We start from the raw sequence: 15,631 nt of genomic DNA on the forward strand, positions 1-15,631 counted from the left end.
TTGTGAATCTCAGTGCTACTTCAATTATAATAAACAAGTGTTGAATTGTCTCTTATAACTATGGAACTGTTGAAGCTTAACCAGACTTATTGTCCATTGACCTTAGAGCTTTGGGATGGACACGCACCCTGGACTGTATAATCTTGACAGGAATGGTATAACGTGCCTCACAATATATTTGCAGGTTCACTTTAATCTGATATTGCCACAACTGTAAATAAAGGAGACAAAATGTTTTCTGAAACCTGCGTCTACCATCCATAAGTTTGTTGCATTTGATTCAATAACTCAATACTTTTTTCCCATTTTGGGGGGTGGGGGTGGGGGGGTGTTGTTCCACAGAGTCATTGGCATTGTAACTCGGCAGCATGCAAGGGATTGGCTATTTTTCTGGTCACTAGAGAAAGATCTAGCCAAAGCTAATCATTTCAAAATCTCATTAGAACTTGAAGGGACCGTTTAAATGGTGACTGAACTTGATCTCCCCCCCCCCACCAGCTTTGGCTAATACGCAGTTTGTGTCCTTTCTTGGAGATAGCAGATCTGACTGTGGTAGTTCATCCTTTAGTAACCTTCAGACTACTGCAATCTGTTGCCAAAGCATCTGGAAATTTTGGTTGCGCCACACTTATCTGGGATGGGCCCAATGGGGAGAATTTCTAGACTTAATTCAAGGTGCTGGTGGTCACTTTCAAGGCCAGAAATGGCTTGGTGCTTGGGCATTCCTGGTTCCAGAACTGGGGAGGGGATTGGGCAATATTATCTCAGTAAGTTCCTCTCCTTTTTGCTGCCATAACCACTGCCCATCTCCCTGTGGGCCCAATCCACATGTTAGTGTTTATTATATGAAGCTCCACCCACCTTACTGCAACTGATATGTTCAGAGCTGTGCCTTCCCATTTTATAACAGATGCTCATTTTAAGCCAGCTATTAGTCTGAAAGGATTTCAGTTTATCTCCATATGAAACCACATCCACCATCAATTCTTTGCTGCTGCAAAGGAGGACTTCATCATGGCAAAAAATTGATTACAAATGCATTAGAAGAAATATGTACTCCTCCGTTTAGAAAGCACCTGCTTCTAATGCCAAACCTTTAACTCTGATTGTCTATCTCTTATCCACTCTCTGAGGAACATTCATTGGCTAATAGCCAATTTTCCTCTGTGCGTTTCAGAGATATTTTTCCTTGTCTGTAACAAGGATGATTAAAATGTATAGCTTCAGAAAGGGAATACACTTTAAAAGTTTGCATGTGGGCTTACTATATCGATTCAAATGTAATTAAATGTCTACGCTGCAAACGTGAACTTTGCAGACAACACCCATGTTCTAGTGACTAACAAAACAAAGTTTTTTAATTTCTTATAGCAAACTGTTTTGGCTTCTGGCTTTTTCAGCTTTTCTGCTGTTAATTAAAGGATGCTATATTGAAGGTGGCACTTTCAGAACACTGAGGATGGAATACTCAGAAGTGTTGCATTTACTATAGCTGAATGATGTCAAGTATCCCCCTAGTTGAAGTTATGTGGTAAAATGTCAAGTCTATAGATTAAGAAGTTTTCTATTGTTTCCAGTTTACTTAGATCAGATGGTAGATGTGAGTCAGTGTTTCTGATTGATGATTTAAGTACAGCTGTCTTGAACTGCTTGCATAGATTTGAAGGCTGGCATAATGCTATGACAGGAGGTTTGCTGATTACATTAGCAAGATGTTCAGTGCTCACCATCGGTGAGTAGCTTTCTGTTTGTCTTGTCTATTATTTGTTGTTGTTTCAAACATCATGGTCTTATCAACCACCGAAAAAAGAAAATACATTCTATACGAGGGGTAGGCAACCTAAGGCCCATGGGCCGGATGCGGCCCAATCACCTTCTCAATCTGGCGCATGGATGGTCCGGGAATCAGCGTGTTTTTGTTGGGAGATTCATTCCCCGTGTGCAGTCATGGGTTTATTGTCTATCACATGACGGTGTTTTCATTCCACTGAGTGGGAAGTGGGAAGTGAAGGAAGACAGTATGTTTGTCTTACTGTGTTCCCTGAAGTGGGACTGTTGTCCTTTGTCCTTTCTCTTTGCTGTCTGATGCTAGAGAGAGAGGGAGCCATGTTGAAGAGCTCCATGTGTATTATATGTAAATAAAGCAGGTTAGCCAACATGCTGAGTTGCTGTGGTCTGTCACGCAAGCTGGGCAAACTCTGCGGATCTGTGAGAGTGTGCTGATGTCCTCCCACATCAGTCACTGTGATATTCGGGCTGAAGAAGCTTAAGAAGCTCCCGAACAATCGTCCAGGAAGGAGGAACATGCCAGTCAGGCATGTGTCTCTGCCAGGGTCCTACTTGTGAGTAGGCCGTTTCCTGACAGTTTTTACATGAGTAGAATGTGTGCTTTTATTTAAAATGCATCTCTGGGTTATTTGTGGAGCATAGGAATTCATTCATTTTTTCTTCTTCAAAATATAGTCCAGCCCACCACATGGTCTGAGGGACAGTGGACCGGCCCATGGCTGATAAAGGTTGCTGACCCCTGTCCTATACAATATATACATTGATATAACATTAAAACACAATATCAACCTAGATTGATTGATTGATTGATTGATAAGATGATAGATAGACGGACACAAACTAATACAAATAGGTTTTTATATTTCATTCCCAATTAAATCTTTACAGTCCACCAATGAACATTCTTCTCAATTTTTGGACAGCAACTGCAATCCTTGCTACATTGCCTGCCACAAGTTTGTTAAAACCAGACAACAAACATGTGGTTTTCAGTTGATCATCTGCAGAATGCTATAACAGGAGATTTGCTGATTACATTAGCAATATGTTCAGTGAGTAGCTTTCTGCTATTGCTAGGTGACAGGAGGTGCTGAATGAAAGTATCTCATGCATGGGATATGGTGTTCATTGTTGATTGATGCCTCACTTTCATGAAGAAGAACTTATTTAGAAAAAAGATGTATGCCCAGGGGTTGTTTCAATCATTCATATGTGGAGGATATCCACTGTGCTGAAGTTATTCTTTACGTTTTCTGGTTCCTCTTTTGCAATTTTCTTTGTTCTTCCATATGCATTTCAATTGTTTCTTTTGAGATGTTTGGGAAGCAGGATTTCCATTTAGTTAGGTATATTAGTAGGTTTAGTGTAAAAATCCACGACTATATTGTTGTTCCTGGTGGTGAGGACAACATCAAGGAAATGGCAGTGTAGGTTTCCAATGGTGCTTTTGAATGCAAACTTGGATTGTGGAATAAATAGAATTGATGTGATATCTAATTGCTATTATTACTGATATCATGGTTATATGGAAGTAAATCTGCTGCAATTAGAAATAAGATATAGGAATTTATAGCCTATTCCTAACCCTATTGTTTGCTTGTATGTTTTGACTGGCTGCCTTGCTTTTTATTGTTTGGAAGTAATGTGAAAAGTAGGCCTTGGACATATAAAATGTGCCACTTGTTTTCACATGGCATCATGTAGAAGATGTTCTAAAGAACTGTAAAACAGGGTGATGTGGAGTGGTTGTCACCAGCAGTGCATCATAAATCAGGTGGTTACTACATTTTAAATTGTGTCAGTGACACCCCAGCATCCAGATATATGAGCTATCTAGTGTCTATATTATAAGAATCACTTCCTTCTACAGCTACAGGCTGGCCGGCACCTTTCTGAGGTATGACAGAATGTCCTAAGGTCTAAGACAATTTCTGTTTGTCTTAATTAATAGCATTTCATAAGAGTCCCATGCGGTATAGCTAGCAGGTGTGAAAAACAGGAAAGCCTTTATCTCTTAGACACGTCCTTAAAACATGCAAAATCCATCTGAAGTGTTAGCTCTTATTCTCTGCAGAAATAAAGGAGAACACTTGCTTTTGCCTGAGGCTCTGAGAGAGAGATCACATGGGAGGACCATGAGAAGCAAGCACTTACACAGTAAAAAGGGGGGTTCCCAGGTGGTCCCAAGCACAGTGCTGGAGGGCTCATAGCCAGCTAAGAAAGCAATATTGCTTGTTCCAAGAAGACTGTCACAGAGGGCTTGAGTTGCTCTTTGGAATGGTCTGCATTTCCAGAAAAACTAAGGAGAAACTGTTTAGAGATCAAAGCCTGTGTGGACAGTTCCTTTATGTAGTTTATTCAGTAGCTTGCACTGAATTTAGTTGTTTCTGTTTTCCATCAGGTGTTTCCTGTATCTGTTCTTTTCTTGTTGGGAAGAGAGGGTAAAGTTCTCCTGCTTCATGATTGGTGTGCTCTCTAACTTTGACATGACAAGCTATAATCCAATGGTTTTCAGACTTTTTATCTTCAGAGAATTGTTTCTATGATGTTTTGTCAATCAAATAAACCTTCCACATTTGCCACAGAACCACAACGGGGGGGGGGGGGAGAGACACAAAGGATTATCATTGTTGAAGAACACCAGCCTGGTCTATCAAACTTCCCTATTGGTTGCCCTGCTGCAGTTGGAGGTTGCACCAATTTTTGGTACTGGGAAATAAGCTCCCTCACCAACAAGCTTCTCTTCCATTACTGATCATCGAGAGACGCCTGCAAAGCTTCCCAGGAATCTCTAGAGCACAGCTGGAAAACCCTTAACTATTAATGAAGGTAAAGTAAAATACTAGATACCATTGCAGTAAGACAGCATAATCACATAGAAACCTTCAGCACAAGATCCAAAATTAAGGTTTACCTTTCCTCCACTCTTTCCAAGCTCTGCTTCCAAGGATTTATTTTTATTTTTCCCCCTGGAGCTTTCCCTGTGAAAACCCGCTCTTTAAAGCTCAATTGGGGCAAATGGCAATCTGCTGAAAACCTGAATTGATGTTTGCTCTGATTGAGTGCTAAAACCAGTGCTATTTTTCTAGAAAAAAGGTGCCGGAACTCATCATGAATGCCTCCCTCTCAGGTAGGCCTCTCTCAGGCACACCAGAGAGGTGCCAGAACTCACCTGAGAGGTTCCGGAACTGATTTCTGGTGAGTTCCCCCTGAAAAAAATGCCCTAGCAAAAGATAATTGTGAATAAGCTCTAATGCACATTCCCCAAGGTCTGTTGGAGATTATGCACATTGACCATGAAATGTACACAATACCCTCTTCCTTGACAGATTATGTGCACATTCTCCATGACATGAGGTGAATATGCACATTGGCCAATTGTTATGCATATTAACAGCTCAACTTACATTGCATATGTGTATCTGCTTTTGGGAATTTAATAAGTTCACAACAGCATGGTTCTCAATAAAACACAATTGGTTCAACACAATTTGCAAAACAATGATAAAACCATTGTATCTGCTATTTGTGTTGGAATAGAGATGGCTTGAAGTGAATGTTAAAAAGGCTAAGAAGGTAACAATGAACAACTTACAAAGCATTACTGGCAAATATTCATGCTTTTTTGACAGTTTATGTCAGTGTTTGTGGGAGGCAGGAAGAAAATACTAGTATGGAACAATGATTCCAGAAGCCATCTTGTGGGAAGGGAGAGACAATGGATTAAAAAATGTTAATTTTAGTGGTGTTACCAGATAATTGCAGCCACTTTTTGAAGGGGGGGAAATTTGTGTGTGGTGGGGGAGAAAATAAAATATTCTAAAGTTATCAAAAATGTGTGATTATTAGCAATTGACAAATAGAATATTGATACAAATTGCCATATTTATTTTGAAAATATACGCTTCCTACTAACCAAAGTTCTTGAAGTGATAAACCTGCTGTGAGAAACCATGTATTTCTAGACGGGGCGATTGAGTGAGGGGAAGCTGGTGCAGGGAAACTCTGGTTGAAATTTAAGTAGATGTCTAACTGCCTTTGTCTGAAAATCCCAGTCATTTTTCTCTGTGACATTCACTCTGCAATTTCACCCACAATGAAAATGTATTCAGGGTTTTTTGTTTTGTTTTTTTGTTTTAAGAAGTCAGTGGTGTCTGTGCTTCCCTGCTTCCTGCAGTGGGAAATTTATCATTGCCCTGAGCACTGTGTAGCTGTCATTCCCCATCACCCCTTCTCACCAATCTTGCACGAAACAACTAAGCAATTTACTGATCGACAAAGCCTTGGGATGCCTGTGTGGCCTGCTGCTGTTGCCACCAATAGTGTTTCTAATTCTGTGCTGGCTTACAGTTTTACAGTTAGCTTACCTCTGTAGCTTTCATGTGGCTTTGATAGCTTTTAGTATTTCTGTCAAAGCAGTCAGGTTCTGGTGAGAGGTGTCAGTATGTATGCAAGGATATTTCTGCCTCGTGGAATGGGTTTGATAGCATATTGCTTTTCCTCAAGATTATATTTTCCCAAGATTATATATATTATATTTATATCCCTCCTTGCCTCCAAGAAGCTCAAGGTTCTCCTCCCTCAAGGTACATGGTTCTCCTTCCTCTCAGTTTTATCCTTAAAACAACCCTGTGAGGTAAATTAAGCTGAGATACTGTGACTGGCCCCAGATAATCCAGCAAGCTTCATGACGGAGCAGTAATTTGAACCCTTGTTCCCCAGATCCTAGTCTAACACCCTAATCACTACACCTCACTGGCACCACACCATATATGTAATCACAAGGAGTAGACTTTTCTCCACATCTTTTGCTTTTCAACCCTTCTTTTGAACATATGGGGGGGGGTGGATAGCATCACAAGGATTCATGTGAAGTTGAAGTCAGGGTCTGCTATGTCTGCAGAACTATGAAAACTTTCAAAACTCTTTCCTCCTTTCAATCCCTTCCTCAATGTAATGCCTTCTAGATGTTTTGTACTACATCTCCTGTCAGCCCCAGCCAACATAGCTGTGCTCTCTGGTGCTTATAGGAGTTGTAGTAAAACAACAACAACAACAACAACAACAACACAACATCTTGAAGACACCAAGTTGGGTAAGGCTGCCCTAAGGAATAGATGACTATGGGGACTGTCCTATTCCCATATCCAACCCTTTCCCTACTTATGGCACCACTGCTGTAGAAGTGGGGACTTCCTGCGTCCTGCAGTTCAGATCACAAATGATTATTCACCAGGAGCAGGATTACTATGGAGTATAAAAAGTGAGCTCAACTAAAACACACTTGTAATTGAAACTTTTGAAGCTGAGGATCTCTGCTCTTCTCCATCTCACAATGGAATCTTGTCTTCCCTGTCACTAGTGAAACGCCAAATGGAGCTTATTTTGCCCATTAGTATCTCCTACCCATCTCCATTACAATATTCTTGTTATGTATTTTACCTCACAGAACACCTGCCTCCAGAGTCAGGAATGAGGCACCAAAGTGCTAACGATAAATCAGTCACATTTCTCCATAAGTCAAAACTATGAGAGATGAATAGAGATTCGGGATGGGCAGGAAGTAGGTTACTTGAAAATGCATACAGGTTTGTTATACTGATTATCCCATATATCCAGCCTTGGTTTACCTAGTTATACCAGGAGCTACTACTATCTTAAAGTGCACAGTAAGTATGTGTAGCACACAGAATAATGAAAACAGTTCTTTTCGCCTGTTTTCAGAGGAATAGACCTTGAATTCTACTCCCTTTGATATCTCAGTTGTTGTTACTAATTCACAGCTGGAAAAGGGAAGGTTAAATAGGAAGACACAGGACCATACTATATGACAGTGGGGAACTCAAGTGACAACTGATTGTCATAATCTGTGCTGACTTCATGGCTGCAGAATTTATCCTGCAAATGGACATTAATCAAATTCATACCAGTTCCCTTGTGGTGTTGGTAATTATTAGTAGTAATTATCTTTATATAGCATGTGTGGCAAACAATTGATGTCAGCCTCAATTGTGTTTATTCTTAGCTGTTTATGATACAAATCAGGAAGTGTCATGAAGAGAAAGTCAAACACGGTGGTGGGTTCAATGAAGGAGCAGAGCTGAAATGATAGTTATCACCACACTATTCTATTTACTTCCTCTTGACCTTGGCTACATGAAGAATTCCCCCTTCTCCCGCCACCCTTTCACCCCTAAATTGATGGCTATCTCTTTGCAGACAAAGCGGGTATCCTGAAGTCCAATTTTGAAGTCTGCTAAGAATTGCCTGCCCTTCATTTAAATTCCTTCTCCTGTCAAACTGACGGTGACATTAACAAGCATGCACAGAAGGGGGCTTTGTGCCAATTAACAATTTCTCGTTAGCTTAATTAGGGGACACATGTTTTTAATCACAGCTAAGAATGTGGAGTGATTGAAGAATTGATTCTGAGCTTTTGAAAGCGTCACTGTCGGTGCATGGAATTTAATTCGGCAGATGTGGTTAAAAAGAATGAGGGAGCTCTTTAAGTGACTTTGCCTAAATGGCCTTAATAGTAGACTAAATAGTAGCTCTTTAAGTGACTTTGCCTAAATGGCCTTAATAGTAGACTAAAGCAAAAGCAATGGCAATTATATGGAAAATGCTTCCCTAGCGTCATCATCACAGACAGAATCTCACTAGTTATAATAACTGGGATACCAACAAATGAATATGTATGGATACTTTTAAAAACACACAAAGCTTTGAATCTTTCATTCCACTCCCCCCTCCTTTATAATATATGTGTCAACTATGTATAGGGGTTGCACAGGAGCAGTGCTGAATAGGGTTACTGCCTCTTGTGCAGCAGATTTCAAGCGGACATGCTGAGAGTGGGGAAAGGATCTGAACTCTTTGGGAAAGTAATTTGATGACATCTGCATGTTTTGTCAATCTAGCAATGGCCAAGTAAGAATTTCTCTTTGTATAGCCTATCTCCTAAATCAGTGGTGGCAAACCTCCAGCCTGTGGGCCTAGTTAGGCCTGCCAGGCCATGAAGGGCAAACCATCCCCACCTTTCCTGGGCTTGATGATGTCACACCCTGGCAAATTCAAGCCATTGCTAAGAGGAAGAACTAGAAGCACTCTCCAAGTGTTCCTTGGACTTAAGCTGTGCCTGCAAAGGAGGAAAGGAAGAATCAGGAGTGTTTCTGGAAAAAATACAAGAGAGACATTGCACTACCTTTGTAAATCAAGAAAATCTTAAATAAAAAAAATACTTTAAAAAAAGAAAAAGAAAAGAAAAGGAGTGCTTCTAGGGTGTGTTCCCAATCAGTAACCCAATGTCGTGATAATATGGCCATGGCCCCCCTGTCAAAGTGGTGAGAGAGTTCAGGATCTGGGTCACTGGTCAGGTCCTGTTCCCCACCCACCCCTTAAAAAAATTGCATATGCTGATTTATGTATATAGATGCACATCTAGAAATAATTAATATAACTTGAACAGAAATAAGGTAAAAGGTAAAGGACCCCTGGATGGTTAAGTCCAGTCAAACTTGACTATGGGGTTATGGTGCTCATCTTGCTTTCAGGTCAAGGGAGCCAGTGTTTGTCCACAGACAGCTTTCCGGTTCATGTGGCCAGCATAACTAAACTGCTACTGGTGCAATGGAATACCATGATGGAAGCCAGAGCACACGGCAATGCCATTTACGTTCCCATTGCAGCGGTACCTATTTATCTACTTGCACTGGCATGCTTTCAAACTGCTAGGTTGGCATGAGCTGGAACAGAGCAATGGGAGCTCACTCCGTCATGAGAATTCAAACCACTGACCTTCCGATCGGCATGCCCAAGAGGCTCAGTGGTTTAGACCACCGTGCCACCCGCTTGAATAGAAATACAATGCATTTCACCCTAGCAGAGAAGACTGTGTGCCTGCTCATTCTGCTGTGCAGGTGCTAACAGCTGGTGGGTGACTTTACATTGCCTGCATGTCCATCTTATGGTCCTTTATCTTTAAACCAGACTTGGACTAGGCAGCTCTTCAGACAGGGAACTGTCCTCTGTAAAAAGTAGCGCACATGGCTAGAAAATCTACCTTTGCAAGTTATGTATCTTTAGCAGACTACAGTATAACCCTTAAGACTATATCTCTGATTCTTTTGCAATATAGTTACCCTCTATTGAATAGGGCTTAAAATATAACTGTTTCATTGTCATTCACTAGTAACCACCTACACGCTGACACCCCACTTTGGAACTTCCTATTCCTTGAAAACTGGTTGCTGCCTACAATGCTGGCTTTTAGATACCAGGTGAAAACTTTTCTGTTTATGCAGATCTTTGGACATAGAAGCTGCCTTATATTGATCAGGCCATTGGTCCTTCTCACTCCATATTGTCTACACTGACTGGCAGAAGTTCTCTGGGTTCAAATTGGGGTCTCTCCCAACTCAACCTGAAGATGCCAGGGATCAAACCTGGAACCTTTTGCAAATGCTCTGTCACTGCTTTAACACTTCAAATGTAGCAGTGCCACTGACATTTGAGAATGTTTTAATTAATGTTTCTATTTTGTTTGGCTTGTTGACCATTTTGTATTGTTGTGTTTTATGAGTTATGTGATTTTATGGAATGCAATTTTTAGGTGCCCAGCAATTGCTGGATTTGGGGTGGGATAGACAAATAATCCCTGTGTCAATACCCTACTCATCAGTTGTGAGGAATAAACTACAGCTTTGTTTTAAAAGGAATTAATTTCCCAGCATGGCAAAGCATTTTTTTATTTTTATTTTCCAAAAGTTCACTTTGCACTTGTCTCTTGATGATGCTCAAGAGATACATACAATACTGTACTCTAGAATGCTATCTATGGCTTTTAGGAAATCAGAGAGCCAATAACTAGTAACATCACTAAAATGACATGTTTGCCTTGGTAATGTTAGGCTAGGTAATCTGGAAAGGTACTGTGGGATATTGTCTGGATTAAAGGACTCTCCCCTTTTATGCCCTGGAGAAGATTGTGATGGAACTTCACTACTGCAGCTTAAGATAAAATTAGATCCTAAAGTGTCATGAAATACTGTGTTTCCTTGAAGGCATAGAATCTGTATACTATCGGCTTCTAGGCTTAGTGGCTTCTAGGCTGGAGATCTCTCCTCTCCCTCCCTCTCATACTACCCTGCCTAGTTCTTCTCCTGGCTCTGAGATTGCAGTTTGAAAAATGATTGTCTCTGCTCAGCTGATTTTTATCAACTTCCACTCAAGAGCCCAGAAAGACTGACAAAACTTTTAGTCCTATATTATTCTGCTCAGTCATGGCTTTAAAGGAGATTTATGAGATTATGGCCAGCACTGCCAGTGTGGGAGGTCTTATGGGAACTATATCAGTAGGCCTGCCAACTCTTTGTACTGGCCCCTGCTCCTGTGCCTTTAACAACAGTTGTATCTGCAGGCTCTTACTTCCATACCATGAAACGTTTTGCCTGTTGATTCATTATTCAGACTCCTGAATAATGAATAATAATAATGAATAATAAGAAAGATCAAACAAGCCAGACCCCCGCCCCCATCTCCAGTTACACTTAGTAAGCCTAATTATCTATTTCCCTTGGGGGGGGGGTGTGGGTGTGTTTGTGTAACATTCAATAAATATGAATGGTTTTTTAGAAAGTTTTTTAGAAGTTAGTGACCATCATCACTACCCTAACATTTGATATTATTTGACAAGAGTTATATGGTGGTTAATCAACAAAAACCTCTAAGCAGTTTTATATAAGATCACTAGGCAATGCATACAAATACTAAATGATAAAAGGCACTGTCTGTAGGCTTACAAATCTAACATGTATTTTAATAGTGACACAGGAGAGGAAAGGAAGAAGGGAGAAAGGAACAGCAGAGAAAGGAAAGGATGGATAAATGGGTCCATTCCTCAATGGGATAATCTATATTTTGGATAACATAATTCATAAAAGGGATTAACTTTAAAAAAGTAGAAAAGATTTCTTCAGCTTCAAACTACCAGCTGTTTGCTGTAGTTCTCACTGTCTTCAGCTTCAAACTACCCTGTTTGCTGTAGCTCTCACTTTCATTTAGTAACATTTCTTAACTTATTCCTTTTGTCATCTCTTTCTAACCTTGCAGTTGAAAAATGGGAATACAGCATATAGCAGTATGTGCCAGATGTGAGAAATGATGACATTTACTGGCAATAGTATATATAGCAATAAAGGCCTCAAGGTCTCCGATGGTGGTAAGAGTGTTTATGCATGTGCTACAATGTCTGTAAAGTTGCAACTAAAGCATATAAATGGAAAACCTGCCACTGTGGCTTAAAAACATGACTTCACTGGAACCTTTTGATACATTAATGTATAACGTATTACTGCTTTTACTCACAAGCATTTAGATACAGAGGTAGAGCTTTGAATGAGCATTAGGGCTGAGCCAAAAAGGTGAGTGCTGTTTCAAAAGCTTTCAGAAGTTATGAAAACTTACCCCCTGTCTACAAGAGTGGTGGGGAACTGTGGCCCTCCAGATGCAGGACTACAACTCCCATGATCCCTGACCAGTGGTAATGCATGATAGAGGTGATGAGTTGGGTCAGACAACATCTGGAGGGCCACAGGTCCCCCATCCCATTCTACAAACACCTAAGGGAGAGAAAATTCATAAAACTAAATGCATTTCTCAGAGTCAAGTGTTCACACAAATACTTTCCTGCTACCATTTTTGAAATCAAATCAATAAGAGGTTATTTTTCCTCTCAGTTTTCACATGATAGCAGACTTGTGAAACATCTCCCAAACGTAAAATGGCAAGTTACTATGTAATGAAAATCATTAACTCCCCTGAGATTTAAGATGTAAAGTCAGTTCTGTAAATGAGTTGCAGAAGATATGAGTGGCAGTGTTTCAAACAAACTGTCCTTGAATGCAGAATAGACTCACATTTCCTTGGACAATTGCTAGGATCCCTCTATGACTGAGGTACATTCCAGTCAGTTTTTAATTCTCTCTGTGTTCTTTGCTGTGAATGTGCAGTGACCTTATTATGGCTTTGTTGTCTGAACACATTTGGCACGTATCACATAGAGTGAGGAATAGTTTCTTTTTTTCCAACACATGCATGCACAAGCACCTCATTTTTCTGGGAATATATGTCTTTCCAATCTAATAAGTATTGCAGATGAGTAATGATTACAGCTAGATGAGTTGCCTTTAACTAGCCAACTGCAATCGTTCAAAGCAAGCAAACCTCAAAACTAGTCCTAATTTCAAACAGGCCCTATTTGTTATATGTGTTTGCTAACTCAATAGTATTCACACAGATATGTATCACAGAAGGACATATTAAGATATTTCTTGACAAACAAAAAATATCCAGCTATGAATTTTAAAACATAATTAGGAAAACAAAACATCAGCATGAGAGACAATGTTTGAACACATCCCACATAGCAATAATAGAAATTCAGCATCTCTTGAATGCTTAATAGGAACCTTTGCCAACAAAGCAGCAATTGCTTGCTCACATTGTACTAGTGGTGGCTGTTGCCCATTGGAACTGATTGAGCAGAAGAAAAGGAGACCAACAGTAGATGGAAACAGAACAAACTGGAACAGCTTGGCCCTGATTTTAATCAGATGCAATGGTCACCATTTTGTGGCTCCAGGAGGATGGTCAATGAAGATGGGAACAACTTCTGAAGGGCACAATGTTGACTATCCCTGCTCTAACACAAGGTCAACAAAAAGATATATTTAAAAGCTACATAATTTGCACATCCATGAGTATGTAGCCAGTAGCACCACTCATATTTCTGTGGTATGAAAAGTACAGCTAAAATGTTTTGTTTTGTTTTCCTCAAGGAAGTAAACAGTAGAGGAAAATACATACTCATATTAGCCAGGTCTGGAGACTCAACTTTCTCTAGTTGATGTTACCTATTGCGTTTGTTCTCTAGAGATATTTATTATTGGCATATTGTAAAGGTTACCTGACTCAACTTCAAGAGCCTTCTCATGAGGATATAGCAAAATACCAAAATGGAGTTTGGTCAATTATACTTGTGCCCTTTCTTCCTCTCTCGGGCATTTGAAGTGAAGCAACAAAATGACTTCATAGCTAGTAACAAATAAGCACCTGGTCTTTGAGGCAAAAGTCACTGTGCATCTGTTTGGACTTTTATTTTATTTTATTTTATTGCAAGCACATCTTGCCAAGCTCAAAGCCAGCTGAGAAAATTATCTGAGACTGGGATCATCTACTTCTTCCTAGTCTCAGAAGACTTTGCCAAGGGGAAAAAAAACATTCTGCTGCAATTTGCTTTTTTGTTCACAATTTAAAGTACCCAATGGCTGTTTTAGATTTCTCCTGTCGACTCTTCCTAAATTCCACTTCATTTAAGAAGAATTTATCATTTATTTATTTGTTGCATTTATATCCCACCCTTTTCCAAGCTGTCCAAGGTGGCATACGTGGTTCCCCTCCTCATTTAATTGGCACAAACCCCTGTGAGGTAGGTTAGTCTGAGAGGCACTGACTGGCCCAAGGGCACACAGTTAGCTTCATAGCCTAGTGGGGATTTCAAAAATCAATGTACAACTTGAAAGCCATCGTTCTCAGTTCCCTCAGTTTATTCATCTCTCTCCCACCTTCCTGTGTTAAGAATGCACACATCTGCGATGATAAAATGCTGCTAAAATGTAGGCTTAGTGCAACTGTATGTATAATTGAATCAATATTTTTGCACGTTTTAAAACTGATGTGCTCAGGCATTCCTGCACGATGGAACAAAAAAATATTGTTACAACTGCATGAGTGATAGGCAAAGTTAGTCATACATGAGTCCATTGAATTTGATGGGTCTACTTTGAGTATGACTGTGTCACCTATCACCTACTGTATATACAATCAAATGAATTGGTGGTTTGGAGCAGGATTTTATCAATACACTCATGTGTACATGCATTATTGCATGCAGAACTCATCAAACTGTTTTTGTCCGGTTTTAACAATGCCCACTGGTAATTCAGAGGACAAAAGAAAGAAGGCACAGAAAGAGGTGGCATGAACCGTATTCTGTAAATAATAATAATAATAGGAATAACGAAGAATTTCATGTGCATTGGTTCCACCTTAAAAACACACACAACCCACTACATTCAGAATTCCAAAATCTGGAGAGAAATCCAGATAAGGAGAACTGCAGATGCATTTCTAATATAACTGGGTCCTTGGTTTTACTGAAGCCACTATAGTTGTGTCATTTTGCCTTAGAGACAGAAATACTACTAGCCCCTGCATGATGCAGAATGACACTGCTGCTTATTTTGAAACAGAAAGGGGTTAGCAAAAGTGGCAAAGTTCTGACTTTATTTTTATATGACCTCTACAACCACAGATGATGTTTAAACAGTTTATTTACTCAGAAAACACTGAAAGCTTTTTTGTTCAGTGGGAACTTTTCCTCCTTGACATGTTTCTGTCATGGCAATGAAGCCCTTAGTACATCTATGACATTAACTGGAGTTGATCTTTAAGCCCAACTGCATATGATGCTGTCACTTCTGGTGTCCAATCAAGTGTGTTGGTCAGTGAAGTAATGGTCAAACGAATATATAAATTTAGGTCACAGGAAAGTATATTTGGGTAAGCCAGAAAAAGCAAAATTAATGGTGAGCTGAGCTGTTCACCATCTCCTTTCTTCAGAATCCAGGTTGTGAACAGAAAATCAGAATGGTGGATCTTCGTATTAGGCCTGCTGGAATGATCCCATGTCTGTAAAGAACTTTTCTATTAGTGAACTATGCTCTGCTCACTTCTAAATTGTTTCACAATTTGTGAGCTTTCTCAGTGAGTATTTTTTTTTGGG

Source organism: Lacerta agilis, chromosome 6, assembly GCF_009819535.1.
Source record: "Lacerta agilis isolate rLacAgi1 chromosome 6, rLacAgi1.pri, whole genome shotgun sequence".
NCBI classification, from domain to species: Eukaryota; Metazoa; Chordata; class Lepidosauria; order Squamata; family Lacertidae; genus Lacerta; species Lacerta agilis.